General features: G+C 48.5%; 1 long non-coding RNA gene across 1 annotated transcript; it reads right to left on the minus strand.

Moving 5' to 3' along the window:
- Positions 1 to 297: 297 nt before the first annotated feature.
- On the minus strand, positions 298 to 27,244 carry LOC105466304 (uncharacterized). The gene is made up of 4 exons (XR_978094.3): positions 26,873 to 27,244; positions 15,033 to 15,096; positions 11,091 to 11,227; positions 298 to 1,941 (listed from the first exon to the last, which is right to left on the minus strand). It is a non-coding gene; the product is annotated as an uncharacterized lncRNA (long non-coding RNA).

Raw genomic sequence — 27,244 nt, forward strand, 5'->3', positions numbered from 1 at the left:
ACCCGTCACCCGAGTAGTGAACATTGTACCCAATAGGTACTTTTTCGGCCCTCACCCCCTCCCTGCCTCCCACCTTTTGTAGTCTCCACTGTCTATTATTCCCTCTGTATGTCCATGTGTACGCATTGTTTAGCTCCCACTTACAAGTGAGACCATGTGGTATTTGGCTTTCTGTTCCTGAGTTATTTCACCTAGGATTATGGCCTCCAGTTCCATTCATGTTGCTACAAAAGACATGATTTCATTAGATTCTTTTTAATGGCTGAGTAGTATTTCATGGTGTATATATAGCACATTTTTTAAATTCAATCTTCCCTTGATGGGCCCTTAGGTGGATTCCACATCTTTGCTATTGTGAATAATACTATGATAAACATACAAGTGCAGGTGTCTTTTTGATATCTTTATTTTTAGAGGCAGGTTGAAGCATGAGTGGATTGTGGCAAGGCAGAGATCCATCCATGAGAAGGGCATTTCAGGCAAAAGGAATGGCTTGGACAAAGGGGTGACAGTGTAGAAATACATGGTGTGAATGAGGATAAAATGCAACAAGCCCCATTTGGCTTGAGCAAAAAATACTGCAGGAGAAAGAACTAGATGCAGTTAGGGCATGAATCAGAAATAATTTCAGCTTCCTAAAGGGAAGCAATGAAACTTGATTTCCATCATATCTTGGAAGTGAATAAAGCCCAGAAGGTTTAAGGTATCAGTTTGAAGAACTTGAGTGTCATGGTTCATGCCACTGAGCCTCTGAGGATTGTGTTGAATAAATGTTTAGAAATAGTTCTTTATGAGTATTGCTGTTAATTAAGTATTAAGGAGTAATCGTGTAATTGCCTGATGGATTCTTATTCCCTACTGCACAGATAGAGCCAATTTACTGAGACAGAAGTGTTGTAATAAAGAGTTTAATAAACACAGAGCCAGCTAAGCAGGAGATAGGAGTTTATTACTCAGGTCAGTCTCCCTGAAAGCTTGGAAGCTAGGGCTTGTGTGGATAATTTGGCTGGGAGGGGCTAAGCAGTGGGTGCTGCTTATTGGTTGGAGATAAAATCATAGGGATGTGGAAAACAGTGCTCGTGAGCTGAGTCAGCCTTTGGGTGGGGACCACAGGACTGGGTTGAGTCATGAGTTGTGGGTCCAAATGGAATTAGTTGTAAGAATGCAAAAGTCTGGAAAACATCTCAAAAGGCCCCTCTTAGGTTCTACAATAGTGATGTTATCTATGTGAGCAATCGGGGAAGTCACAAAATCTTGTGACCTCTGGCTTCATGAATCCTGAGTGATTAGGGATTATAAGAAAGCAAGCTATGGAACAGTGGCGGGTTATTATTTAACTATGCCTACATCTTAGCAGAATTCAGACTCCTTCTATAATCCCAATCTCGTGGCCTTTCATGGGTCTTACAAAGGTGGTGTCAGTACTGGGACAAGGAGGAGGTCAGTTTTAGAAAGGGACTCTTATCATCCTTGATTCAAAGTCAAAGTATAAATTAAATTTCTCCATGGTTTGGTTGGCCTATGCCCAGGAATGAACAAAGGCAGCTTGGAGGTTAGAAGCAAGATGGAATCAGTTAGGTGAGATTTCTTTCCCTGTCATAATTTTTCTATGTTCTATTCCTCTCACTGTCATACTTTTTACTGTTTTAATCATAATGGAGATACCTGAGCTACAACATTTCCAAGATTTATCAGCATCTCTTCTAGAGATTAAACAGGTGCTGCAGATGGTTGACCTTCAAACCCATAGTTGGAATGAACAGAAGCTTGTGGCTGGCCCACAAAATGAGCCCATGAAGAAAGGTGACATGTCCTGTGGTCTTCCACAAAGTGTCTCTAGCAGTCATGGTGGCAGCATTCCAGCAGAGGGTAGCCAAGGGCTGCAGGATAGAAAATTCCCAAAGCAACGGTCTTTTCCAGTTTTGCAGTGGAAGCCTTCTCCTGCAAGAAAGAAACCAAAGCAAAGATCAGACTACAAGCAGCAAGGTCAGAGTCCACGGGAAGGATACCTTCCTGCAGAAAGCCAAACATCAGGAACCAGAAAAGAAAGCTTCCTAAAGAAGCCAGAGAAGTCAAGACTAGCCCCACCTGGCTGGAATTTCCAGAGACAAATGAAAATGCAGTTGCATGTTTCAGCCTGGTCTTATCATCTAGGTGAGGCTAGACCCTGCCTGCCTGGTCTCATGCTTATTACTCTGCACAACGTAGGTGGACAAGAAATACCCCTGGAGTGACCTGGAAGGGGAAAATAATGCCATCTTCAGTTTCAATTTTCAGAGAGGGGTTTGCAAGGAAAGTACATTTGTCCACGAATCAGGCAGTCTGAGTGCCATAGCCCAGTACAAAGGCTATGGAACCAGCAAATTTGAGTTCCAATCCAAAACTCTGTCTCCAAAACCAGATTAAGAGACAGAGTCCCAGGCCATGTCAACCTGTTATACTAAATCAGAAATGTGGTCTCTGCTCTGGACTTCTGCTTTGGTGGTTTGCCCTTGACATGATAAGTGATATGCTGATCCTGACTTCATTGAATAAATAATGAACAAATATTTAAAAGAGGTACAACAAGGCTGGGTATGGTGGCTCACATCTGTAATCTCAACACTTTGGAAGGCCAAGACAGGAAGATTGATTCAACTCAGTTCGAGACCAGCCAAGCAACATATTGAGACCACCCTCTCTGCAAAACAAAAAAATATTAACCAGGTATGGTTGTGCGCACCTGTTGTCCCAGTTACTTATCAGGCTGAGGTGGGAGGATTGCTTGAGCAGGGGAGGTCGAGGATGCAGTGAGCTATGATGGTGCCACTGCACTCCAGCCTGGGTGACAGAGCAAGACTCTGTCTCAGAAAAAAAAAGAAAGATATAAACATTTTAACATTATTTTATGAAATGTTATAAAAAATAAAAATTACAAACTTATCCTGGGTGTTCTGTCTGCTCTGCTCTGCTTCTTACTGTGTGATCTTACAACAGTTGTTTAATGCCTCCAAGTCTCACTTGGTCCTGTAATCCCAGCACTTTGGAAGGCAAGGCAGGTGAATCACTTGAGGTCAGGAATTCGAGACCAGCCTGACCAACATGGTGAAACACTGTCTCTACTAAAAATACAAAAATTATCCAGGTGTGGTGGTGGGTGCCTGTAATCCCAGCTACTTGGGAAGCTGAGGCAGGAGAATTGCTTGAAACCAGGAGGCAGAGGTTGCAGTGAGCTGAGATCATGCCACTGCACTCCAGCCTGGGTGACAAAACGAGACTCTGTCTCAAAAACAAAAAAAAGATGTAATAGGAAGTGCAATATTTTTCCTAAGGCTGTTCAAGGGGTGAGTGGCAGATCTTCTATAAATTGTGATTATTCATCCCTAGCTCTGCCAGTAAGTGTTTGCTCTTACATAACTCACTTTTTCTTTCCAAAGTTCAGTGTTCTCATGTGCAAAATGTGGGGTTCAGACCAGATAATCCCTAAGAAATAAAAGTGAGCTTTCTGTTTTTTGTTCTTCTGTGTTTCCAAAGCAGCACCTGGTGAGAAAGCAAGCAGTGCCCCACCTAGCAGCAGGAAGAGAACTAGTGCCTCGAGGTTACTGTTAGTCCATTTTGCATTGCTTTAAAGCAATACCTGAGACAGGGTAATTTAGAGAGAAAAGAGGTTTATTTGGCTCACGGTTCTGCAAGCATGGTGCCAGTGTCTGCTTCCGGTGAGGACCTCAGGAAGCTTCCAATCATGGCAGAAGTTGAATGGGGAGCCAATGTATCACATGGAGAGAGAGGAAGCAAGAGAGAGAGGAGGAGGTGCCAGGCTCCTGTAAACAACCAGCTCTTCACGCCTGTAATCCCTGCACTTTGGGAGGCTAAGGCAGGTGGATCACAAGGTCAAGAGATTGAAATGATCCTGGCTAACACAGTGAAACCCCATCTCTACTAAAAATATAAAAAATTAGCCAGGCATCATGGCGGGCACCTGTAGCCCCAGCTACTCATAAGGCTGAGGCAGGTGAATTGCTTGAACTCGGAAAGTGGAGGCTGCAGTGAGCTGAGATCATGCCACTGTACTCCTGCCTGGGTGACACAGCGAGACTCTGTCTCAAAATAGATAGATAGATAGATAGATAGATAGATAGATAGATAGATAGATAACCAACCAGCTCTTCTGTGAACTAACAGAGCAAGAACTCATTCATTACCTTGTGGCAGGCACCAAGCCATTCATGAAGGATCCACCCCAGGACCACACACCTCTAACATTGGGAATCATATTTCGACATCAGATTTGGAGGGGACAAACATTCAAATTATGTCAGATGCTTAGAGTTCTTTCAGATGAAAGTTGAGTCTTTAACCTCCTTGATAGCCAAGATACACAAAGCTGGTTCTCATAACTTTCAAAAGTGAATTAACTAAAAAGGCAGACAGGGGACTTTTGTTAGGTGCTTTGTTTGAAGAGAAATCCTTAGAGGGCTTATTTCTCCTTGGAGCATAATGTCAATTATTATTAATAGCTTAGAATATACTCTTGATAATATTAACGAAGTAGTCTTTAATACTTATATGTCTTTATAAGACTTTAAAATAATAATGGATTGACTTGATAAAACACCCTTTAATATCTACTCATTTATTGATTTATAGACTCATTTTTCAGAGATGCAATATAAGCTATAGTAATATATTAATGTTTTTCTTAATATTGATCACTTCTATACTTGGGATAGACCCTTTGTGCTTTTATATTATTATTTTAAAGTATCATTAAATTATCCTTATTGACATTGTTATTAATCACATAGTTTTGTATTCACAAGTGAGATTATTCTAAAATACTTTTGGTTATGTTGTTCAGGGTATTGGGAACAGGAACATCTACCTTATAGGATAAATTTTATAGCTTTCTGTCTTTTTGCAAAGACAGGGAGTAGAAAACACCCACATTAAATATTTCTCATTTGTTTCATTCCTTAGTATAATTTTTTTTGAAAATATTTGCAAAATAACTGACAAGGAATTTTATTCAAAATACATAGGAGTTCCTATAACTTGGTAATAAAAACCAACCTAATTTAAAAATACACACTCAAACTCAAAGACATATTAATGGCCAATAAGCACATGAAAACACGTTCATTAGTCAGAGAAATGCAGACTGAAACCACAAGATACCACTACACGCAAAGAAGTCACAATACTTGTGTGCAAATGTTCATAGCAGTTTAATAACACTTGCCAAAATCTAGAACCAATAAAATGTTCAATAGCAGGAAAACAGATGAACAAATTATAGTATATTCATACAATAGAGTCCTACTCAGCAATAAGGACTGTTGAACCTCAGCAATGTTTATGCTGAAAGAATTACAAAGTTCCAGGGAAGGAAATAAAAATGAACCCTAGTCTATGATGAAAACATTTGAGCACGGCGGTGGTGGAGATTGCTTAATTGCCTAGGTAGAGATAAGTGAGCTCCTTTTGTCCTGGTAAGGTGTGAGCGAAGGAGAACAATTTACCAAAATTATAGCTTAGATTTATGTATATATATATAATTTTTTTTTTTGAGATGAAGTCTCACTCTGTCACCCAAGCTGGAGTGCAGTGGCAGTCTCGACTCACCGCAACCTCCGCCTCCTGGGCCCAAGCGATTCCTTTGCCTCAGGCTCCTGAGCAGCTGGGACCACAGGCATGCACCGCCATTCCTGGCCGATTTCCATACTTCCAGCAGAGATGGGGCTTCACCACGCTAGCCAGGCTGGTCTCGAATTCCTGACGTCAGGTGATCCACCCACCCCGGCCTCCCAAAGTGCTGGGATCACAAGCATGAGCCACCACGCCTGGCCGGATTTATGTATTTCAATTTAAATAAATTTTATCTAAAAAGGGCATGTAGTTAGTAAACAGATACATCTAACTAGAATGGTGGTGTTGAAACTTGTATGTAACGGTTTAGTGTATCATTTTGTTTACTTCATATGTTTGAAAATTCTCCATATTAAGATTGGGCACGGTGGCTCATGCCTCCAATCCCTGCACTGTGGGAGGCCAAGGCAGGCGGACCACCTGAAATCGGGAGCCCAAGACCAGCCTGGCCAACACGGCGAAACCCCATCTCTACTAAAAATACAAAAAAATCGGCCAGGCATGGTGGCATGCGCCTGCAATCCCAGCCACCCAGGAGGCTGAGGCAGGAGAACCACCTGAACCCCGGAGATGGAAGCTACAGTGAGCCAAGATGGTGCCACTGCACTCCAGCCTGGCGACAGAGTGAGACTCCATCTAAAAAAAAAAAAAGCCCTCTATATTAAGATGTTTACAAATCTAAAATCGATCGTCTGGGCCCCTAGGCCATATATCCAACAATTTATCAGACAACCCATGACAAGTCTGCTTGATGGTTTTCTTACCATCTTGAAGTCACATACCTCAAGCTTTGCATTTTAAATTTCACCATAGGTTTCTGTTGAGAATCCAGGAAAGCGGTGGCTATTGCCCAAGTCATGATTTTTGTTTTGAGACAGGGTTTCACTTTTGCTCGGACTGGAGTATAGCCATGTGAACACAGCTCACTGCAGCCACAACCTCCTTTTATTTATTGTAGAGACAGGGTCCTACTATGTTGCCCAGGCTGGCCTCAAACTCCTGGGCCCAAGCAATCCTCCCACCTCAGCCTCCCAAACTTTTCGGATTGCAGGTGTGAGCCATGGCGCCCAGCCCAAAGTTCAGTTTTGGAATAAGAATTTGGACACTTGACCAGGCGCAGTGGCTCATGCCTGTAATTCCAACACTCTGGCAGGCAAAGGTAGGCGGACCGCTCGAGGTCAGGAGACAAGTCCAGCCTGGCCAACATGGTGAAACTGTGTCTCTACTAAAACCACACAAATTAGCCAGGTGTGATGGTGCATCCCTGTAGTCCCAGTTACTCGGGTGACTGAGGCATGAGAATCACTTGAACCTGGGAGGCGGAGGCTGCAGTGAGCTGAGATCATGCCACTGCACTCCAGCCTGGGTGACAGAGCAAGAATGTCTCAAAAAGAAAAAAAAAATTTTGGGACACTTGCCATCATTCAAGGCACTAGCACAGAGGCCTGTGGAAGGCCCTAAGGGAAGAAAATCAGAAAATTGAAACAAACTAATGGAAATGTTTTAGGAAATCACAGGACAGTCTCTGAAAGGAGGAAAGGATGGAATCCAAACTAGCAGCACCTCTGGGGAGGTTCCTGTTATGATTCCCACTTCCCAGATGAAGAATATTAAAGACTCTGAGAAATGAAGCACTTGCTAATCTCTCCTACATCAATGAAGAAATCATCCAGCCTATAAATGCGTCCTGAGTCTTCCCCACCTCCCCTGCAAAAATCACCTCACCCACGAGGATTGCCAGCTCTGCCCTCACAATAGAGCTTCTCCCCTACCAAATCCTCACCATGGCCTTTGAGGCCCTCTGTGATCTGCACCCCCACCCCTCCAGCTTCACCACCCTCCCCATCCCTGCACTGCACTGTTCCCTGGCTCTCTCTGCACCAGCGTGCCAGGTTCATCCCACTGCAGGGCCTTTGCATTTGCTATGCCCTTTGCTTAGATGCCTTTCCTTCCCAGCAGGCCTGGACTAGGTTGGGGCAAGTGAGATCCCCAGGGTGAAGCCAACCTGCCCATGGCTGAGCCTGAGAACAAGTGCTTCCTTCTATCCTGCACACGAGGCATCTCCTCATTAGGGCCGGCCTCCTGGATCTGGCTCTTCTCATGATTGGGGTATTTGCTTAAATGACCCCTCCTTGCAGAGAGTCCTGCCTGACTGTCTTAGACACAGGCAGCCCTGCTGGTCTCAAGCCTACCACACTGTCTTATTTTCCTCATTGCCCTAATTTCAAAATTTGTGTTTTGTGCCCATCTCTGCCCACTAGATTGAAAGTTCTATGAGGGCAGAGACTGTGTCTGCCTCGTTCTCAGGTATTTCCCCACTGCCCAGCACAGGGCCAGCACTCAGGAGACAGTCAATATCTGTAGCAAATGAATGGAGAATGAATGAATGAATGAATGAATGAATGAATGAATGAATGGGCTAGTCAGTGTCAGAGCCAAGGTTTGAACCTAGGTTTGTCTGCCTCCAAAGTCAGTCATCCCGGCCATGACCAAAAAAGGCAAGAGTGGGATCTGATCACGCAGGGGACCTGGGACTATGACTGTGTCCCTGCTTGTCCTGCTGGGAACCCTGCATCCCAAGGACAGGTTTTCTGAGGAAGCTTCTAGGCAGGGAGGGGTTTGGCCCCCTTCACCAGGAGCCGCTCTGAGCCTCAGGCCTTCGGTGGGGCCAGCTGTGACTCCCCTTCTCCGTTCTAGTTTTTATTTTTAGTGTTGAGTTTTCCGGCACAGTAGACTCTCCTTAGGAAAAGTCCAACGAGAGGACAAGGGGGGCAGTTTTGAAATCCAGTGGGAAAGTAGGTCAGGCTGGGTTGCTGGCTGGGCTCCAGATGATAAGACCTGTGTGGAAGTTTAATAACGTGAGCGGCCATATCCATGACATAATTCATAACTGAGAGGAAATAGCAATTAAGGGGCAATTGTGCAGCACGAGACAAGCCTCCTTCACAGCTCTTAAAAGCAGGAGGAGGGGCCGGGCGCGGTGGCTCAAGCCTGTAATCCCAGCACTTTGGGAGGCCGAGACGGGCGGATCACGAGGTCAGGAGATCGAGACAATCCTGGCTGACACGGTGAAACCCCGTCTCTACTAAAAAAATACAAAAAACTAGCCGGGCGCGGTGGCGGGCGCCTGTATTCCCAGCTACTCGGGAGGCTGAGGCAGGAGAATGGCGTGAACCCGGGAGGCGGAGCTTGCAGTGAGCTGAGATCCGGCCACTGCACTCCAGCCTGGGCGGCAGAGCGAGACTCCGTCTCAAAACAGAAAAAAAAAAAAAAAAAAAAAAAAAAAAGGCAGGAGGAGGAAGAGACAACACTGTCATTCTGGGGCTGCTGGGAGCCTGGCTGGCAGCCTATGGGGATCTGGGGATCAGTCAGTCTGTATGTACCTTGGGGGGTTTATACTCATCTTTCTTCACCTCCTTAGGACTCAGGGAACTGGGAGGGTGTAGAAGCAGAGTGTGCGCCTACTATGTACCTGGCTCGGCTCAGGCCTGGGGTGCGAGCTGTAAAAATGCCAGGTGTTTTGCTGCAGCTGGGAGGTTTGAGCGCAGCTGCACTATTTTGGCATTGCCTTGTCAAAATGGAAAATCGCTTTGATTATCAAGTGAACTGTACCCCAGACACCCAGATCCTTAGTGCATCTTCCCCGCCCCCACCGTTCAGTGACTGTGGACTTTCAGTTTCTCTTTTATTCTTTTTTCTGGGTGGTGGTTCCACAAGCACCATTTGCTTTTATCATCAGTTTTTAAAAAGCTACTAAATCCACACTGGCCCCTTCTCTGTTCCTTGAAGCAGCCAGGTGTGTGCTATCACCGGTCCTTCACACTTGCTGTGGCCTCTGCCCGGGGATTGCTCTTCTGCTAGAGATCCACGTGGCTCGGCCCTCAACTCCTTCAGGTCTTCACTGAAATGCGGGCTTCCCATGAAGCCCCAGCTGACCAGTCTTTTTAAAACTGCAAACCCACCTGGTGTTCTGGATCTACTGTTCCTGCTTTATTTTTATCTAGAGCACTTACCACCAATTAACCCTCTCTACAGGCTGTTCACTCATTTTGTCATTTACTTGTTCCCATCAGTGCCACCAGCAAATGAATTTGTGTCCATCTTGTTCTCGGTGGCATCCCTAGCACCAGAAACTGTGCCTGGGGCATAGTAGGTACTCAGTGAATATTGGTGACTGACTGAATGTTTGCCCTTGTAACTGATTGCCCATGAGATTATAATATGTTGACTTCGTTATCATAAAGTTGACCATTTGCTGGTTTGCTTTGGGGGTGGCCTGAGAATGACTCAAGGTCAAACCTTCTTAGATGCTGCTGGTGGGAACAGAAGTTGGGGTGACTAGGGCTGGCTCAGCTGGCTTGGGTATTTGCGGCTGACACCTGTTCAGATTGGTCAGGTATCAACTTGGATATACCGCTCCCCTCTGCCCTTTTTAAAGAGCTCCTTGGCCACTTCTGTCATGATTTTAAACACATCCACCAGCTGACCCCACCTGTTCATGAACATTTTCATGCAAAGGAGCAAAGCTCTGTGTGCAAAAGGGGTTTCTTGGCTGGGCATGGTGGCTCACACCTGTAATCCCAGCACTTTGGGAGGCCCAGGAGGGTGGATCACCTGAGTTCAGGAGTTTAAGACCAGGCCGGCCAACATGGCAAAACCCCGTCTCTAGTAAAAAAAAAAAAAAAATATATATATATATATATATATATATCAGGGCATGTTGTTGCATGCATGTAATCCCAGCTTCCCAGGAGGCTGAGGCAGGAGAATTGCTTGAACCCGGGATGTGGAGGTTGCAGTGAGCCAAGATCACACCACTGCACTCCAGTCTGGGCAACAGAGCAAGACTCTATTTCAAAAAAATTAAAAATTAAAAATTAAACAGGCAGGGAGGGCTTCTTTCAGAACTTTTCACAACAGCACATATGCATGCACACTCACATACACACACTGACTCCCACAGTCAAGGATACACACATCCCCTCCCCACACTCACTCACACACTCATACAATTAACCATATACACTTATTTTGCATTATTTAAATATTTTAACAAGTATGTGTTGTTATCATAATCAGAAAAACAAACACATTAAAAAAAATTCAGTAAAGTCATCTGTGGCTCTGTGAATTGACTTTGGATTTGGTCAGCAAAATTCAGTCAGAGAGTATAGAAATCTGTTATCTTCTTATGTTTGACACAAGGTTCTGGTGAAATATCTGGACATTTGGCAAAGTTTTCCCTGGGTTGGTTTTTGCCCGAAAAACAGCTTCGTTTTTTGCTATGGATTTGAATATAATTAAACTCCTAGAGTGGGTGCTTTGACGGTCTTGCCCACTTTCTGTTCTCATGGTAAGTACTCCAATTTTGAGGGGATCTCCATGCTTCTCTCATGTGGTTCCCCTTTTTGGGGGAGCTAACTGCCTTCTTGACTCCAAATCTAAGCTAATTTTCTAAATCGTACCTTCAGCTGCAGTCACTGGTTCAAGGATGGACATGTAACCACATTAGAGTCTAAAGAAGAATCAACGTCAGGGTCCTCTGGAAAAGATGCCTTCCAAGTAGCCACTCGAAGAGATCTTCATCTGGACAGAATGAGACCTGGAATTGTCATGCTTGTTTTAACGCCATGAAGAAAACCAGCCAGAGGAAACAAACACACACACAAACAAACAAAAGCTAACACGCAGAAGTTGAAGCTCTGATCAAACCAAACCTGAAGCTCACCCTTCTACTAGGCTTTTCATTAATACAAGCCAATAAGTCCCCTTTATACTTTAAATCAGTGTGAGCTGAGTTTCTATTCTTTAAAGCCCAAAGCTAACTTGCACAACCTCCTTCGATAAGAGGAACCTCTCCCAGAGTTCTGCGTTCATGTCATTTTAGCAAATATGTATTGGATGCTTACTGGACACCAGGCCCAGTGTCTGATGCTGGGGGGACGAAGATGATGAAGACACAATCATGGCCTTTGAGGAACATGCTACCTGGTTAGGGAAGATGAGGGTGTGGGATTGTGCCATGATGACAGGGACACAGAGATACAGTCGGCTTGGGGTTGGGGAGAAGAAATCCTTGATTGACTGAGCTCGTCTGAAGGGCGAGTAGGGAAGGGAGAAGGGCATCTGCCAGCCTGGATGCTTGAGAGATTGCTGTAGGGCAGGGCAGGCAGCATGTGCAGAAAGGAAAGAGCTGTCGAGATGGGGAGCATGGCCTCCGGGGGACACCACATAAAGGGGGCTCAGGCAGGGCTGAGTCCCCAGAGAGAACCCTGCAACTTTAGAGCATGAGCCCCCCTTCCTCCTTCCCTCACTTGGTGCAGTCCAGCTGCTGGCAGAGAAGGTGGGGGTTGGGCAGGGACCCCTTGTCAAAGTCCAGCTTTTTCATTGCAAGAATGGAAAGACCAAGATATCAGCAAAGATGACACTGTGACCAATATCCTTTCAACAGCGTTCATTCCACACAAGCTCCTATGGCAGAGGGCAAAAGTCTACCCAGGCTTAGGGATTGGTGGGAGATATATAATCACCTATAACCCTGAAAAAATATAAAGCTTCGATCATGCTCTAGGGGTTTCTAAAAGACTTTCCAGGGAAGTCAGGGAAGGCTTCTTGGAGGAAGAAGCACTTAAGCCAAGAGCTAAAGAGAAAGGAGTTCCCTTGGCAAAGCTGGGAGGGAAGGGGTTTCAGATGGAGGGAACAGCCTGTGCAAAGGGCCTGTGGCAGGAAGGAACATATGCGAGCAAGGGCTTTGCATTCACACCCTGCTTTTCATGGGTCCTGACCACATGCCTGTAAGGTAGGTCTTGTTATCACCATTTTAGAAATGAAGACATTGAGACTTAGAGAAGCAGTGAGCTGCCCAGGGACACACAGCCAGGAAGCAGCAGAAATGGGAATTGAACCTGCATTCTTCATCATACCCTGGTCTGTCCCTGGTACGGATCAACCAGCAGCTTTCTGACTGCTGGGATACTTCTCTTTGAGAACACAACAGTTCTAAAAGTGTGGTCCTAGGATCCCCAGGGGTCTCCAAGACCCATTCAAGGGGTTCATAGGATTATTTGCCATTTTTACTCTTATTCTCACATGAGTGTAAAGAGTTTGAAAAGTTCATTGATAAATGTTTAGATTCCACATTGCAACCGAATTTAAGACATTACCACTGGCTAGGTTTTGTGTAGCGTTAAAGACTATTCATGGCTGGGTGTGGTGACTCATGCCTGTAATCCCAGCACTCTGGGAGACCGAGGCAGGCAGATCATCTGAGGTCAGGAGTTCGAGACCAGCCTGGCCAACATGGAGAAACTCTATCTCTACTAAAAATACCAAAATTAGCCAGGCATGGGGGCAGATGTCTGTAATGTCAGCTACTTGGGAGGCTGAGGCAGGAGAATCACTTGAACCCAGGAGGCAGAGGCTGCAGTGAGCCGAGATTGCACCACTGCACTGCAGCCTGGGTGACAGAGTGAGACTCTGTCTCAATATATATGTATTTTGGCCGGGCGCGGTGGCTCAAGCCTGTAATCCCAGCACTTTGGGAGGCCGAGACGGGCGGATCACGAGGTCAGGAGATCGAGACCATCCTGGCGAACATGGTGAAACCCCGTCTCTACTAAAAAAATACAAAAAACTAGCCGGGCGAGGTGGCGGGCGCCTGTAGTCCCAGCTACACAGGAGGCTGAGGCAGGAGAATGGCGTGAACCCGGGAGGCAGAGCTTGCAGGGAGCTGAGATCCGGCCACTGCGCTCCAGCCCCGGCGACAGAGCGAGACTCCGTCTCAAAAAAAAAAAAAAAAAAAAAAAAAAAATATATATATATATATATATATATATATATATATATATATATATATATATTTCACAATGTGACAATATCCTCTCTTTTTCCAACTATATTCCTTTGGAAGCCAGGTTTTCTCAGGTACTTTATCCTCAACAAAGTCTCACAGCAGATCCACCGCAGAAGCAGGTGTGAGGACTCGCTGTCCCCCAGAGGCCAGCTGTTAGAGAGAGATGCAGAAATACCCACAATCCAACAAGCGCCACTTCTCTCACTAAATTTGTCTGTTTAAAAATGCATAGTTATTTATTATAAAAATGTTATGTTCATGTAATGGATTTATCATTACATTTGAATGAATAAATAAATATGTTATATAGTTCTTAGTTTTCATTTCTAACATGAATATCGACTGGTAGAATCCACACAAGCAAAAGTTCCTTGGGGTTCTCAGCAGTTTTTTAAAATGTAAAGGGATCCTGAGGGCGGCTGTCTGGGGAGACTGCAGAACTGCCCTGCACACTGCCAGGCCCCTTCTCTCTTTCTTTCTCCCTTCCACCCTTCCCCGCTGTAAGTCTGTACTCAGCGCCTCTGGGAAGGGCCGGGACACCAAGTACGGGGATCCCAGGAGGCTTCCTGGCTTTTGAGTTTGAAAAGTTGAGAGGAGCAGGAATAACTCACATCTTGCAGAGAGCAAGGCTCCCCTACCCAGAGCCAGAGCCAGGGTCACAGGGTAGGTACAGAAAGGGGGTGTCAGAGGCGGCCCCTCGCCTGGGGTTGAACCCAGAGAGGCCCAGAACCTCAGGTAGAAGCAACTTCTCCAGGATTCTGGAAAGGCAACCTCCAACCAGCCCTTGAAGTAGCCAGGAAGCAGCCAAATGATCCCCACGACCAGGGACAATGGGAAAGGGACAGCCACAGCAGCATGCAGGGCCTCAGGTGGGGGCCAGCCTGCATCAGGCAATGCCTGGTGGGAAGATGACACCCAACACCAATCCCCCATCCTCATTCCTGTCCCCAACACCTTGACCTCACGGAAGGCCAGGGGACCCAGGGCCTTCCCAGGAGAAGTGGGGTGGGGCGGTGGCGAGGGTGGGAATCATCGTCAGATAAAGCCCCCTCCAGCCTGGCATAACCACAGCACAAGATGGAAAATCAGTTCCATTTGCGAAAACACGAAGAAACTCTACAGTGCCAGTGTGTGAACTGGGACTCATACCCACCCCATGTGGAAAAGCCCCATTCGTGTGGGATGTAGCCTCCATGACAGATCTCTTTCTTTGGGCATCAGAGAGGTTGAGTCACTTGCGTGAGGCAGCTCAGAAGGAAGGGGCAGAGCTGGGATTTGCCCCAAGGCCCTGACTCCAGCCCCCATGCCCTTGACCCCTGGCTGCTGAGGGAGGGTGTTCATCCTCCAGGCCTGGCCAGAGTGTGGGGCTCAGAATCCCAGGCTGGGCCTGGGGGTACAGCCCCTGGGATTGGAGGATTGGACCCCAGGGTCCCTTAGGTGAGCAGAGGCCAGTCAGCCATGCAGGGTGTGGTGGAGCTGGGTCTCTTGCCCAGGCTATGCACCAGGTGTCCCCTCACCTGCTGAGTACCCTGGGAGGGGCGGGTGAAGGCCTCACCTGGCAGGACAGGTTCTTCAAGGTCCTCTGCCTGGGCGGTGGTTTCCTGTGCCTCTCACTCCTCCTGGAAGGGTAGACAAAGATGCCCCAGATACAGGCCCGGGGAGGCCAAGAGATTAGCCAGAGGTCACACAGAAGGTCATGGGAGTGCCAAGACCACCCCTTATGGAGCCTTGTGGGAGGCAGAGCCCCTGAGGAAGGAGGCACAGAGCCAGGTCCCTGCACCTGCCCCTGCACAGAAGGCTGTTGGGGGACATGGGGCAGGTCCTGCATGGGTTTCTGACTGAGGCAGCATGGACGTTGTCTGTGATGCTCCCCTCTCACCTTCCACATGTACCATCGTAACTGTCGGTTTTATGCCCTAAATATCTCCTGTATCTAACCACAACTCCTCACCTCCCTGGTCAAGCCCTGGGCCAGGCCCATCCCTTTCACTCATGGACTGTGGCCAACCCCCCTTCTCTGCTCTTCCTGCTTCCAGCCTCACCCACTCTCTTCTCCACACTCCTTCCTCTGTCTACAACCTTCTGTGGCTCCCATTCACCCAAGAAAAAGTCTAAACTCCTTTCTGTGGCTACAGGGCCCCTGGCCAGCTCTCCTGTCTCATCACCACTTCCAATATCTGCTCCTTTGGCCTGCAGCTCCGGTGAAATGACCTTCAGTTTCTGTCCACAAGACATTTACACGTTCTATTCCCTCTGTTTCCACTATTTTTTTTTATTATTTGTAAAAATTGAGGTGAAATTCATGTAACATGCATTTAAACGTTTTAAAGTGAACAACTCAGTTGGCATTTGGAACATTCACCAAGTTGGGCAGCCCGTATCCTGGCATTATTTTTGCTGATCCTCCTTTTCATCCTTTCAGTCATCCAGATGTCACCTCCCCCAGGAAGCCCATCTTGACCTTCCCCTCTTCCCCATAGTTTGGATCAGATGCCTCTTTGGAGCTGCCAGGGCCCCTGTAGCTCCCCCACTGGTTTGTGTTGCCTGCCAGAGTGTGAGTGGGCTGAGGGCAGGAACCACATCTGATTCTTCTCGGCACTCATGGCACCCGCACATGTGTGGACTTGGGGTGTGTTTGTGATGAATGAGGACAGAGGCAGAGATGGGTGGAGAGATGGTGAAATGTGAACTGAGCATCCCCTTTGTGCCAAGCCCTGTGCTCAGTGTGCTTGTGCGTGTCACGCGGTGAAGGACAGAGCAGACACAGAGCCTGCCCCTGTGGAGCTGACATCCCCAGGGGTGGGGTGAGGGGTGGGCAAACATGCCCCTGACAATTACAAGATGGCATCACCACTTGTCTCCGATGACAAGTATAAGGCATTGTGGGAGCACCCAGAAGCCTCCTGACCAGTCTGGGCTGGGAAGGCTCCTCGCAAGTGGCATCTAAGGGTTGTGAAATACAGAGGGGGTGAGCCAGGTGGGTGCAGAGTGCTGGCAGGAAGTATCCCCAAAAGACAGCGCAGCAGGGACAAAAGCCTGACCCAGGGGGTCCCGACTGCAGTGATTTTGTTCTCCCCGGGAACATTTGGTGCTGTCTGGAGATGTTAGTTTTCACAACTGGGGAGGATGCTGCTGGCATCCAGTGGACAAAGGCCCCGGACACAGCTTAGTGTCCTGCAGAGCACAGGACAGCCCCACAATGGAGAATGGCCCAGCCCGGGCCGGGTGTGGTGGCTCAAGCCTGTAATCCCAGCACTTTGGGAGGCCGAGACGGGCAGATCACGAGGTCAGGAGATCGAGACCATCCTGGCTAACACGGTGAAACCCCGTCTCTACTAAAAAAATATATAAAAAACTAGCCGGGCGAGGTGGCGGGTGCCTGTAGTCCCAGCTACTCGGGAGGCTGAGGCAGGAGAATGGCGTGAACCTGGGAGGCGGAGCTTGCAGTGAGCTGAGATCCGGCCACTGCGCTCCAGCCTGGGTGACAGAGCGAGACTCCGTCTCAAAAAAAAAAAAAAAAAAAAAAAAAGAATGGCCCAGTCTGAGGCTGAGAAACCCTGGCACAGAGGCAGGCCTTTGGGGGCACTAAAGAAGCTCAGGAGAGGAAGCTGGAGGGGGTGCAGGCAGCCTCAGCCCCATCCAGGACTTTGGATTTGGGGATGGGGTGCTAGCCCAAGAGAGGACTTAGGCAGCAGAGGACCTGCTGAGATGCAGGGTCCAGGAAGCTCCCTCTGGCTGCAGTGTGGACTAGGATGACCCAGCTGTATGATCCAGTGGAAGAGAAGTCAAGGCAAAGGGCACAGAGAGTGCAAAGGTCCTGAGGTGGAAACTGGCTGAGTGGGATCTGGAGACAAAGGGGAGGCCGGCATGGGTGAAGTGCAGAGACTACTGGGAGATACCATGCAAGGCCTTGGAGGCTGCAACAAGACTTAGGGGGTTAGTCCAAGAGCAAATGGGGAGCCCTTGAAAGTGTTTCACCAGGGGAGGGGCACTGTCAGCCTTGGGTCCTAGCAGGCTCCCTCTAATCGTGGGTGGAGAATGGATCTTAGGGGTGAGGGCAGCACAGGGAGATGAGGAGGAGACAAGGCTGGGGTCAGGTCAGGCCAGGAGCTGGAGTGAGGTGTTGAGGGGGTGTGGCCGCCAGGCCCAGATCACGGGTTTGATGGGAATGACAGGCAGAGGACTGGAGAGCGGCTCAGAAGCTTCTAGCGGGCTAGGCAGCCTGGACAAGGAGCCTTTGAGGCATCTCTTTTCACCTCCTGGGGACCAAGGGCCCTGATATCTGTGCTTCCCACCCCTTCCTGGACAAGTCCAGCCTCTTCATGGATGTCCTCAACCCACGCACCTGCAGGAGGCAGCCTGGAACGCTTGCTGTTGGGACTTTCCCAGAGCTCCAACCCCAGGACACACTGCATCTCAAAGTGGAATCCAGCTGCTGGCACCGCCTCTTAAAGGCCAGAAGAGGATGAAGCCGGAAAAGGCCCCGTGTTCCACAGTTGACTCTCAGCAGCGCCAGTCTCTGCTGTTTGCAGGGCCTGAGTTTGAATCCTGCCTCTGCCACCACATGCTCAGTGCCTTGGGCTCCTCACCTGTGAGGTGAGTACAGCAGCACCTTCCTCAGAAGGCTGATGATCATTTGAAAATGAGAGAATTTGTGGAAAGTACCTGGTGTATAGTCAGTGTTCAGTAATTGTCATGAATATTACTATTATTATTAATTAAGGCATTGAAAATAATTCACATTTGCTCCCCTCCCCAGCTGGAAGGGCCAGGTTTGGCTTCAAATCAGCCAGGACATTGTAGCTGACGCAGGGTCACACACAGAGCCCCACGCCAAGCTCCCAGGGGGATAAACCAGGGGAGGGCTGTTCCCCTCATAACTGACAGCCTGAGAAAAATTGCAGTTTGCAAGACACTCATGTGGAAAGGGAGGACTTTGGAGCCATGAACCCACTCCTACGCTCAGATGCCAGGGTCTTGGGCAAGTCCCTGAGCCTCTTGGAGCCTCATTCTTCCCATCTGCGAAATGGGAACTCTGTTGCCCATACAGGTTCCCAGAAGGTGGAATTGCACCCTCTCTACTCTACTTTTGAGACACAGGAGGGGCTAACTCTGCCTCCCAGGGATGGCATCGTAGCCCCTCGAGGCCCCCTTTAAGGCTGAGGGCTCCTCTTTGCCAAGCAGCTCTTGTCTCACAGACCCTTGTGCCAGCCCTCAATTGTTCCAGTTCTGCAGATGAGGACTTGGAGACATGGCCAAGTACATCACAGAGCTGAGGCCATGCCAAGCTCGGCACCCTCCCAGCTGAGGTGCCTCCCCCTTGCTCCCCTCTCAGCTCTTGAAGTCACTGGGACTCATCGTCTCAAGTCAGAAAGTGGGGACAGATGGTGGCAGATACACGGGTGTCTGTTGCATAATTAAGTGAGGGCAAAAAATGTTGCTTGTCATTAAACAAGGAACCAGGACAGTAGCGGCCCCCGCAACAGCTGGGGCGGCTCAGGAAGGGAAGGCCGCTCCTCTGGAAGACTCTGGCTGGGAGTGAGGGGTGGGGGATGAAGCCTGCGGAGGTTGTGACCTCTGTTCCTCTCCCAACACCCCAGCTCCACATCTGCCAGCTGCATGGCCTTGGCTCCATGCCCTCCTCTCTTTGTGTCTTGGTTTCCAGACAACAGTAAGAGTGGGGCTTGTCCTGGTCTTGTCTCACCTGTTCCCACCTCAGGGCCTTGCACTGCCTGGCAGGTGCTTCCCACACCCAGATCTTCCTCGGGAAGCCCCTCCACCTGCTCCAGGTCACAGCTCAACTGCCTCCTCCTCGTAGCGGCTTCTCGACCTCTCCCGCCCCGTCACCCGCTTCTGTTTTCTCCATAGCTTGGCTTGGTGCCCTGCACAGAGTAGGTTCTCAGTAAGTACTTATTAAACAAATGGAGATCACTGGGTCATTTGTCCCTTTCATCTGTCATTCTCTTTGCTCCAAAGCCATTTACCATTTCACAGATGAGAGAAACTGAGGCAGGTGAAAGCGGACACACGTTGCCAACCTCCTCAAGTGAAGCACCAGCGACGTGGATAGCCACTGAGCTTGATTACCCCTGGGTACAAATCCTGGCTTTGCCTCTCCTTGGCGGGGGCACCTTGGACAAGTGACTGTGCCTCAGTTTCCTCATGTGTAAAAATGGATGGTTATATTGAACTCTCAGGGTTGTTGCAAGAGTCAAAATGAAAGTGTTAAAGCAGGTGGTAGCCACTAAGTACCAGAAATAATGTTTCATAAAATATCTGCTGAATTAAGGAGGTGAGAATCATTGTCCACATTTCACAAATGGGGGAAACTGAGCCACAGCGAGGTGAAGCTAATTAAACAATGGAACTGAGTATCAAACCTAAGTCTATTCAACTCCAGAGGCCTCTTTTGTGCAATGAAAGTAACATTGTGGAAAATTCTAGGTCTCAGGACTTCCAAGTGATGGGAGGGATGGGAGACGACCTAGCATGTAAGAGGATGACTGGACAGGCACAGCCAACCTCCATGTGGTGAGACAGGTAGGCAGCAGAGACGGCCCCACCAGGGCCCACATGAAGGATGGTTGGACCTGGCCAGTCTCCACTCTCTGTCTTTCTGATATTCCATTGAGGAGTCTTGCTCTGTCACTCTAAGTCCATGGAGTTTGAGCAAAGCTGACCCCCACCTCCAGCTTCAAGGATGTGCATGTGGCTGAGGACCTGGCCATGGGCCACGGGGTGTGGTGAGAGATGGCCACATGATCCAGTCACAGCCAGTGAGAGCCAGTCTGGGGGCTTGGACAGGAATGGTTGAGAAAGAGTGCTGGGGTTTCCCTCTGGCTTGCTGGACTGGTAGGGTCATATTAGTATCAGTGGGTGTCATAGTCACAGTGGCAGTAGCCGCAGCAGTTGTAGTAATAAAATAACAGCTAGTACTTATTGAGCATTAGGTGTGTTAGTTAGTTAGTTAGTGCTTCACATATATTGATTAACTCTGTCTTCCAGAGAGACGTGGAAAACAATATCATTCAAACACCTGGATCTAGCTATGCCTGAAGCAAGCACCCCTGGAATTTTTTTATGTGACCCAATAAATTATCTTTCACCTAAACTGGTTTTAGTTGGATTTTTGTTCCTTGCAGCTGAGACAGCCCTGACTAATCTATCTGCCTTCTGGACATGATCCAGGCTTCCATCTCCCCATCTTTATTGTAGCTGAAGCGGCACACCCATTAACTGTTTTATGCCTGTTGCTGACTCACAGGTTTCCATTGGAGCTCTTGGTCCATCCTTCCCAAACAGAAGCCCCAAGCCTACTCTTTTTCCCATTCGCGCTGAGCGGGACGGAGGGTGTGTAGGCATGAGTGCACACCTGTGTTCCAGGAAGGTGCTCTGTGGGGTTTGCTTGGCCCCCAAACACACCTTGTGATGACTGCTACTAAATAGTCCTCCCAAGCAGAACAGCTGCTTTGCATAAATGGTGATCTCACCAAAACTTCCCGACAGCCCTGCAAGGCAGATATTGTCATCCCATTTTAAAGATGAGGAAAATGAGGTTCAGAGAAGCAAAGCCTGAGTCCCACAGCTCTAAGCAGAAGATCCTGCACTCCCTAACTCCAGAGTTGTGCCCCTTCTAAGACCCAAGTTCACAGACCACAGGTGCCAGAACTCAGGGTCAACTTGGTTTATAATATGTGTGACAAATCTATGTGCATGTAGAGCCTATGAGTGTGTGTGTATATGTGTCAAATCCCTATGTATGCAGAGTCTATACGTGTGTATATGTCTCAAATCCACACATACAAATAGAATGCAAAGGAGTAGGTATTCTATAGGTAATCTACTTGAATATTGAATGTGTGTCTAATATATGTGCCAAATCTATATGTATGCAAAGTGTATATATATGTAATATATATGTAGAACCTATATGAATGTAGAACATATATGTGTGTGTATAAGATGCATGTAGAATATACATCTATGTGGACATATATGAGGGTGTGTGAAATATGTGCATGGGATCTATATGAAGGATATATATGAGTGTGTGTCTAATATGTGCATAGGCTCCATATAAGACATAGGACATATATGAGAGTGTATGTGTGTGTGTGTCTAATATGTGTGTGGAATCTCTGGTTTCACCTGCCCTGCATCTCTGGGCAGCAGGTACATTGTGGAGTGGGCGAAAACAATGACCACATTTTCCCACCTCAGCCTGCACCACCCTGGACCAGCCACTGTTCCCTGCTCCCCTCTGGCCTCCTGCAGTCACCTGGCCTTCCTGCTCTGCCCCTCCTCCAACCCATTCTCCCCTTGGGCTGGGGGGATACTATTAGAACCGAGGTCAGGTCAGGGTTCTGCTCAGAGCTTTCCATGGCTCCCATCTCTTTTAGAGCAAAGCCAAAGTCCTTGCAACAGTTTGAAAGGCCCTGCCTGGTCTGGGACCTCCCTCGTGGCCTCCCTGACTCCTAATCGACCCTGTCTCCCTCTTCCCCTTGGCTACAGCTGTCCTGCCTCTTTCTCTGGGGCCAGGCGCACTACAACCCAGCACCTGTGCACTTGCAGTTCCTGCCCCCCACGCAGATCCCCTGCCCCAGATGTCACTTAATTCACGTTCCAGCTGAAATGTCACCTCCCTGAAGAGGCCTCCCCAGATCCTCTCCAGCTCCTTCCCCTGTGTGGACATTCCTAAGATGCTCCCACGCAATGTTGTCCCACCACCCAGCACAGTGCCTGACATGTGGTAGGTGCTCAGCCACTGGCTGATGGGTGAGGGGGCAAAACAAGCCAGGAATCAGGTCAGTGCTTGTCCTGCTGAACTTCCTCTCAGGCCACCCAGGATCTGCACGGCCTCACCTGACCTCTGCCCACCACTGTCTTCCCACAAGCTCACCCACTCCACTTCCTTCTTGTTTGGGGCTAGAAGTTACCAACAGAGCCTTTCTCTGCCTACATTTAATGGCTTACTTTACAAAAAAGCAAAAAGACAAGTGTCAGCAGCAACACCCTTCACCTCCCATTCCAGAGTGTTTCTCAGTCACTACTGGGCCCCATGGGGAAATTCTGCCTTCTGGGACAGTCCCGCCTGGTGTGCAGGAACCGGTGTTCCAGGTAGCTGAAGTTTCCGGATAACTGAGGATAACCTCCGGAATCAAGGAATGGAAAAAGCATGGCCTGTGGTTGACTCTAACCCACCAAGGAGTTCTGTTAGGCTAGTACTTTTGTATTTTAACAGCTCTGTCGAAATATAATTCACCTAAGATAAAATTCATGCTGTAAAAATGTACAATTCAATGGTTTTAAGTACATTCATAGAATTGCACAACCATCAGCACAATCAATTTTAGAACATTTTCATCACCTCCCCCAAAACACCCCGTATCCCATGCCTACTCCCCATACCCCCTCACCCCAGCCTCCTCAAACCACCAATCTACTTGCTGTTTCTATACATCTGCCACTTCTGGGCATTTCTTGGGAATGGATTCGTGCCCTATGTGGCCTTTTGCGTCTGGCTTCTTTCACTCAGCATCATGTTTTCAAGGTTCATTCACATTGTAGCATGAATTCGTAGATCATTCTTTTTATTGCCAAATAATATTCCATTGTATGGACCCCCACATGGCATTTACCCATTCATCCAGTGATGGACATTGGAGCTGTTTTCACTGTGCCGCTATGATGAATTGTGCTGCTATGAACATTTATGTGTCAGTTTTTGGTGGACATACACTTCTGTATCTTTTGGGTATATACCTAGAAGTGGAATGTCTGGGTCATATGGTAACTCAATGTACACTTTTGGGGAATTGCTAGACTGTTTTCCAAATCAGTTGTACCTTTATACAATTCTGTCAGCAAGATATGAGAGTTCTAGTTGCTCACACCCTCGCCAACATTTGCTAGTATCTGTCTTTTTGATCATTTGCCATCCCAGAAGGTGCAAGGTGGTATGCCAATGCTTTGCCTTCATTAGTGGAAAACATTTAAAATTTGGGTGAGCTTCTTATTTTTTAATTTTTATTTTTTGAGACTGAGTATCTCTCTGTTGTCCAGGCAGGAGTGCAGTGATGCAGTCTCGGCTCATTGCAACCTCTGCCTCTGCAAAATTGATGGTTGCGCAATTCTATGAATGTACTTAAAACCATTGAATTGTACATTTTTACAGCATGAATTTTATCTTAGGTGAATTATATTTTGACAGAGCTGTTAAAATACAAAAGGATTCAAGCGATTCCCCTGCCTCAGCCTCCTGAATAGCTGGGATTATAGCCAACTGCCACCATGCCCAGTTTTTTTTGTTTGTTTTTTTTTTTTTTTTGGTATTTTTAGTAGAGATGGGGTTTCCCATGTTGGCCAGGCTGGTCTTGAACTCCTGAACTCAGGTGATCCACTCGCCTCAGCAGGCTGAGTGCTGGGATTGCAGGTGTGAGCCATCGCGCCTGGCCTACAAATTGGGAGAGTTTCTATCAAAATCTGGATCTCTGGATTCTCCTGAGGAAGATGGCTTTTTGGCATGACTGGGATGCATTCCCTGTGGAGGCTGAGTTGCAGCCACTCTCCAGGCCACCACAGTCTTCATCCAGCCAACTCCCTTGTTAAAGGGACTTCAGGGCTCTTTTGACATTGAGCTCTATAACATGTGTTTGAGCCCAGAGGAGGTCGACAAAGATGAAGAACTTTCATCACTTGGCCTTTCTGGAATTGACTTTCCCTCAGGCAGACTGGGGGTTGAACCGCAAATACATTTTCCTACATAGTATATCCCACACTGACACAGGGTACAGGTTAAGGATCCCTTATCCGAAATGTCTAGGACCAGAAGTGTTTTGGATTTCTGTATTTTCCAAATTTTGGAATATTTGCATATGCATAATGAGATATCTTAGGGATGGGGCCCAAGTCTGAACATGACATTTACTTTTGCTTCATACACACCTTATACACACAGCTTGAATGCAATTGTATACAACTTTTAATAATTTAGTATATGAAACAAATTTTGTGTACATTGCACTATCAGAAAGAAAGGCATCCGATGCCTATCTCAGTTACCCACATAGACAATCTGTGGTTGTTTGGCATCACCCTTATTCCCAACTCTGAATTTATATACTATCAATAAGCAACCAGTGAATATTACTATTATTATTAATTAAGGCATTGAAAATAATTCACATTTGCTCCCCTCCCCAGCTGAAAGGGCCAGTTTTGGCTTCAAATCAGCCAGGACATCGTAGCTGACGCAGGGCCACACACAGAGCACCACGCCAAGCTCCCAGGGGGATAAACCAGGGGAGGGCTGTTCCCCTCATAACTGACAGCCCAAGAAAAATTGCAGTTTGCAAGACACTCGTGTGGAAAGGAAGGACTTTGGAGTCATGAACCCACTTCCACACTCAGATGCTGGGGCCTTGGGCAAGTCCCTGAGCCTCTTGGAGCCTCATTCTTCCCATCTGCGGAATGAGTGACAGAGCAAGACTCCATCTCAAAAAAAAAAATTGAAACGGGGTTTCACCATGTTGGTCAGGTGAGTCGTGAACTCCTGACCTCAGGTGGTCCACCTGCCTCAGCCTCCCAAGGTGCTGGGATATCAGATGTGAGCCACCACCCCTGGCCATCACTTATGCCTTTGTCTAGCTCAGGGAATGTGCTTTTTTCCAGCAGAGGAACCAATCAAATATGCCTTTATCTCAGGTGAGCAGAGGGATGACTTAGAGTTCAGTAAAGTTCTTGGCGCTCACAAGGAATTTCCTAGTAGGCAAATTGGGTGGGAGGAATGTGGATTATTTATTTATTTATTTAGAGATAGTCTAACTCTGTGGACCAGGCTGGAGTGCAGTGGCATGATCTCGGTTCACTGCAACCTCCTCCTCCCAGGTTCAAGCGATTCTCCTGCCTCAGCCTTGCAAGTAGCTAGGATTACAGGTGTGCACCACCAGGCCCGGTTAATTTTTTGTATTTTCAGTAGAGACAAGTGTGTCACCAGGTTGGCCAGCCTGGTCTCAAACTCCTGACTTCAGGTGATCCGCCCACCTCAGCCTCTCAAAGTGCTGGGATTACAGGCATGAGCCACTGCACTTGGCCTCTCTCCCTATATCTTCATGTGCCTACAAACCCAAGAGGGAACTCCTGGCCCCTTGGTTAGGGTCAGGGCCCCAGAAGCCCAGGGTCAAGGCTATGGCTCCATCCCAAGGACGTGCATCCCTGCAAGAGGCTGCATTCAACAGGCATGGAAGAGGCTCCGCTGGAGCCTGCTCGAATTCCTGCTGTGGAAAGCAAGAGGAGGTGCTCCTTGAAGAAACAGGGGGATCCCACCAGTCTCAGGGGTTCTGTCCTGGCCTGCAGCCCTGGATCATCCAGCCTGTGCTGGGGTGGGGAGCCAACCTTGCCATTCTTGGCTGAGGCTGAGGGTGAGGGTCCCACTTCCCCAAAGGCCTAGCCCGGGGTTCCAGCTGCAGGCTCCACTGGGCATCGCCAGGCCCTGTTCCTCCCCTCCAGACCTGGCGCTCACCTTCAGCAACGATAGCAAGACACGTCTCGTGACCCGTCCACCAGGCTCCTCCCGCACTGCTCTTAGCCCTGCAGATGGTGGCCGAGCAGTGGAGCAAAGTGTGACCCAGTGGACCAGGGTGGCCTGGAGACGAATCCCCAGACAACGCAGATGAGGCTGTGGGGCAGCAGGTGAGTGGGTCTGTGGTGGGAGGGGCTCCAGGGAGTCCGAGGACAGGCTTCTTTCCCCCCAGCTGGAGGCCTCCACATCAAGAGAGCAGGGGGTCTTCCTCCCCCAGCCCTGCCCTCCTGTGGCCACAGTACCTGAAATGCCTCCATTAGAGAGACCACAGAAACCACCTGGGTGAGTTGGGCTCAGTGTAGATTTGGCAAACGGTGGGACGGGGGACACCATGACCTTATGACTTGCTAAAATCCCACCATAGAAGTAACTGGGGGTGTCCAGTGGCCTTGGAAGCCAGCTGGGGAGATGGGGGAGAGGAGGGTGAGGGCTGGGGGAGGTAGCTGAGGGTCTTGGGCTGTTCCAAGTGGGAGACCTGGGGAGGGGGTGTCTGGGCAGGAGTGATTGGTGGTATTTCAGGGGACAGGTCTTGGGTGGGCACCTGACAGTGGGGGCTCACCACCACTACCACCCCAATGGCCAGGGTGATGTGCCTTCTCTGTGGGGGTTCCTCACTGACCTGGTGAAGCTGGACACTGCCATGAAGGACTGTGTGGATGGGAGTGAGCCTGGGGCAGGCAGGTTGGGGACCGGGATCCTGAGGTTTGGGAGCAGAGAGCCTTGGACTCAGCCCTTCCATCTCAGCAAGCCTCCTCCCATGTGAGCCCCACAGTCCTCCCCATGCCCTGTGAGCTGGGGCGTCAGGCCCATCTTACCTCTGATGGTGGAGGCTCCAGAGCAGCTGCCAGTCCCTGTTCCCTGAGTGGTGAAGCTGCAGAGCTGCCTGACTGCAAAGCTGCAAGAGCTGGACTCAGCCTCTCCCTCAGGCGGTGCCTATGGAAGGAGAGGAAAATTGTGCCCCTCCCAAGTCAGGCAGCTCCTAAGTGGCCGAGCATTTTCTTTCTATACTGGGCCTCCGTTTGTCAGAGAGTGTTGGGGCAGAAGGTCCCTGAGCCACAGCTCCCACACCTCCTCATCTAGAGCCCAGAGCCTGATGCAGAGCCCAGTGCTGTTCTGTGCACATTTCTCACACCTGCTCACTTTGGGGGAGGGCGGGATGTGGAAGTCAGAGACTCCCACCCACTTAC

Source organism: Macaca nemestrina, chromosome 4 (genome assembly GCF_043159975.1).
Source record: "Macaca nemestrina isolate mMacNem1 chromosome 4, mMacNem.hap1, whole genome shotgun sequence".
Taxonomy (NCBI): domain Eukaryota; kingdom Metazoa; phylum Chordata; class Mammalia; order Primates; family Cercopithecidae; genus Macaca; species Macaca nemestrina.